This window comes from Acomys russatus, chromosome 20 (genome assembly GCF_903995435.1).
Source record: "Acomys russatus chromosome 20, mAcoRus1.1, whole genome shotgun sequence".
Taxonomy (NCBI): domain Eukaryota; kingdom Metazoa; phylum Chordata; class Mammalia; order Rodentia; family Muridae; genus Acomys; species Acomys russatus.
In genome coordinates, this window is record NC_067156.1 from 571,282 (window position 1) to 575,728 (window position 4,447).

Consider the following 4,447-nt stretch of genomic DNA (forward strand, 5'->3'; position numbering starts at 1 on the left):
TTCTGTGTTCTAAAGGTTTGATGTACATTTGGTTCTTTTTTATGTTTATTTATTTTTATTTTATTATTTTTAATGCAAATGCTTTCTTTAACAGTTGCAGGTCGTCCCATGGGTTAAGTGGTGGATAGCCAGGACCCAGCAGCAGGGTCAGTGCAACCTCCGAGCCTCTTTCTGACTCCAATAGGGTGAGCACATCACCCTCTCTAACGGGGCCTTTGACGTTTCAGATGATAGAGAGGCTGGTGCCATACCTAATTTCCATATGCACCTGCGTGCGCTGTCCCTGCGACCCGGTCCTGCCCAGCACTTTGGTTACCCTAGCCACCTTTATGGGCTGCACGCGGCCCATGATGGCTGCGATCTGGCGAAGAGCTTTTTTTTTTTTTTTTTCAGACAGGGTTTCCCTGTGTAGCCCTGGCTGTCCTAGAACGAACTCTGTAGACCAGGCTGACCTCAAACTCAGAGATTCACCTGCCTCTGCTTCCCAAGTGCTAGGATTAAAGGCACATGCCACACCGCCCGGCTTTAGTTCCACTTAAAAAGTAATAATTTTCATGTGTGTGGGTGTTTTGCCTGCATGTACTTATGTATGCCATATACATGCAGTGTCTGTGGAGACCAGAAGAGGGCACTGGATTCCCCAGCCCTGGAATTACAGAAGGTTCTTAGCTACTGTGTAAGTGCTGGGAATCCATTTCGGGACCTCTGGAAGAGCACCCGGTGCTTTTAACAACGGAGCCGTCTCTCCATCTTCTAGTAATATTTTCTTTTGTCCCTCTGCTCTTCTGCCATGTCCTGGTTGTATGCGTTTTCATCTGAAGTCTAACCGGAATATTGATATAAAGGTAGAAATTGTATGCTCTCAAATTGCTAAACGATTTAAAAATACTCATTTATTTGTGAGTGGGTACACTGCACCACAGCATGTGTATGGAGATCAGAGGACAACTGTGTTTGTTGGTTCTCTCCTTCAAGTGTATGAGTTCTGGGGATTCAACTCAAATTATCAGGCATATCATCGGCAAGCACCTTTACCCATTGATTCATCTCTCCAGCCCTTTAAATTGTTAGACAATTCTTTTAACAGCACCAAACAATACTTTTCTTGATGATTATGACACCATTGTTGATATGCATGAACATGAATTGTTCCACACAATTGTACATATTTTTATACTATTCCATTCTAGATGTATAGTTGCACATCTCTCTCTCTTTTTTTTTTAATCATTAAATTTGTTTTAATGGGTCTCAAAATTCTGTGACAGATTTTTGGTCAAGTTGTTTCCATTAAAAAGTACTGATTTTGAAAACTAATAACTTAAAACTGACAAACACACACACACACACACACACACACACACACACACACACACACACACGTCCACAAAACATTCTCCTTTCACTCTGAAGGATTTATGATGCATTGTTATCATTAACCAGTCTTTTACTATTAAACTTAAATGGCCAATTAAGACAAATAGCCTGAGACTGTTCTTCCAGCCCCGATTAAGAGTGGGGTGGCAGGTGTTAGGGTTGCTATTCATTTAGCCTTCTGAGCTTTCTGGGCAGACTTGGTGACATTGCCAGCTTCAGCAGCCTTCTTGTCCACCGCTTTGATGACACCCACAGCAACTGCCTGCTTCATGTCACAAAACAATCCAATGGAGGATAGTCAAAAAGGCTCTCAACACACATGGGCTTGCCAGAGACCACACAACACTGGCTGTATCACCAGACTTCAAGATTTTAGGGCCATCTTCCAGCTTCTTGCCAGAATAACAGTCAATCTTTTTTTAAAAATTCAATCTTTTCTTTAAGCTCAGCAAACATGCATGCCATGTGAGCTGTGTGAAAATCCAGTACAGGAGCATAGCCCACACTAATTTAGTTCAGATGTTTCAGGATAATCACCTGAGCAGTGAAGCCAGCTACTTCCATTGGTAGGTCATTTTTGCTGTCACCAACAATATTACCATGTCTAAATTTTTTGAGAGATACGTTCTTTACATTGAAGCCCACATTGTCCCCAGGAAGACCTTCACTCAGTGATTCATGGTACATTTCAACAGACTTTACTTCTATTGTGACACTGACTGGAGCAAAGGTAACCACCATGCTAGGTTTGAGAACACCAGTCTCCACTGGTGTTACCACAGGGACAGTTACCAATACCACCAAGTTTATAGACATCCTGGAGAGGCCATCACAGGGGCTTGTCAGTTGGATGAGTTGGTGGCAGGATACAATTCAAAGCTTTTAGCAGTATGCTACCACTGGCACTGCCATCTTTGCAGGTGACTTTCCAGCCCTTGAACCAAGGCATATTGGAACTTGGCTCCAGCATGTCACCATTCCAATCAAAAATTGGCACAAACGCTACTGTGTCAGGGTGGTAGCCATTTTTCTTAATGTAGGTTCCTTCCTTCCTTCCTTCCTTCCTTCCTTAACGAGTTCCTCATCTCTCTTCTGGCTATAAGGTTGGCTCAGTGGAATCCCTTTTATTGACACCAACAATCAGCTGTTTCACCCCCAGGGTGTAAGCAAGTAGGGCATGCTTATGGGTCTGCCCGTTCATGGAGAGACCAGCTTCAAATTCACCATCACCAGCAGCAACAATCATGGCACCAGCCAAGGACAATGTGTGCCGTAAACTTCGAACCTCTACCTAGATCTAGCCAATGGGTAGGACATTCTCCATAGTTGAGTGGAGAGTGGGGACTTTTACAAGAACTCTGGTGTCTCACATTTGACCACGTCCCCTGAATGGGGAGGCCTGGAGACACTCAGAGGAAGGATAGCAGGCTACCAAGAAGAGACTTGATACCCTATGAGCATATACAGGGGAGGAGGTCCCCCTCAGTCACAGTCATAGGGGAGGGGAGTAAGGGGAAAATGGGAGGGAGGGATGAATGGCAGGATACAAGGGATGGGATAACAATTGAGATGTATTATGGATAAATTAATAAAATATATTTAAAAAATAAAAAAAAAAATAAAAAGTGAAAAAAAAAAAAAAAAAAAAAAACCAACCAGGACAGCACAGTCAGCCTGAGATGTGCCTGTAATCATGTTTTTGATCAAGTCTCTGTGTCCTGCGGCATGAGTGATAGTCACATAGTATTTGCTAGTCTCAAATTTCCACAAGGAGATGTCAATAGTGATAATACACTCACACTCAGCTTCAGTTTGTCCAGGACCCAGATATACTTGAAGGAGGCTTTTCCCATCTCAGCAGTCTCCTTTTCAAACTTTCAAAATGGTTCGTTTGTTGGTTCCACCACATTTGTAGGTCAGGTGGCCGGTTGTGGTGACTTGCTGGAATCTATGTGTCCAAGGACAACGATGTTGATGTGAGTCTTGTCTTTTCCCATTCTACCTTTGAACCAGTGGTGGTTCTCACAACACTTGCATTCTGATGGCAAACCTGTTGCAAAAAAGCAGTTGTACATCTCTTAAGAACAGAAAATGAGTCTAGTGAGATAAGGTAAAATTGCTTGACACAAAATTCTGATTACCTAGTAAACACACACATACACACACCCTTAGAGTGTGTTATGAGAAATGTGTCCTTATGCAATTATTGTACAAACACTGTAGAGAGTGTTTAACGACTATAAATGCCTATGAATGTTGCCAGACCATGACTTTATTTAGGACTGGGAACTGAACTCAGGATCTCACACCTGCTAAGTGTGAACTCTATCAGCTCCATGAAGATAATCTTATGAGGCCTTTATCATACATATAAGGTCATCAACCAAGATTATTACTTTGTTACTTTTCTTTTTTTTAAAAGTTGCTAAATTTTTTAACTATTTGTCCTTAAATATGATTTATAAAATAACTTTGAGCACCTCCTTACCTCACCCACCTTCTGTTTCAATTTTAGCTGCAATTGTTTTACTGTGTTTTGTTGCTGTTGGTTTAATGGTATGGCCTAATAAATGTTTATTATTAGGCTTATAATTATTACAGTGGTAATATCTAACCTGCTATCATAACAGAAAAGACATACACCTATGGTGATTTTGAATACACCTTATTTTACCTCGAGCTGGGCACATACTAATCCTCTAAACTGCCTTCCAGTATCTCTCAACTTCCATCCCATGCCGCCGGTTCTAATAAGTTCTATCTGGGCTACCTCCCTTGCATAATCTCAAAATACTCGGTAAGGCTGTTCATCTGGGCCATTTCTTTTATGTGGAACTTCAGAGTTCCTCCTCTGGGGCCCACATGACTCTTTCCTATCCCATGGTGATTCTCCTCCTCCAGCCCAGTCTCTCCACTTCCCTTCCCAAGATCCTCTCTGTTCCCCAAAGCCCTGGAACCTTTGCCACACCTACCTTCCTCCAGCCATGTCTAATTACTGGTTTTCTTTATTAGCCAAACAGGGAGGCAAGGTTAAACAGCAATACTTAGGGTACATGACAGTCTGCAGTAA

The 4,447-nt window shown here is 42.2% G+C and overlaps 1 pseudogene; it reads right to left on the minus strand.

Moving 5' to 3' along the window:
- Positions 1-1,343: 1,343 nt before the first annotated feature.
- Positions 1,344-3,374, minus strand: LOC127204418 (elongation factor 1-alpha 1-like; annotated as a pseudogene).
- Between the last annotated feature and the right edge of the window lie 1,073 nt (positions 3,375-4,447).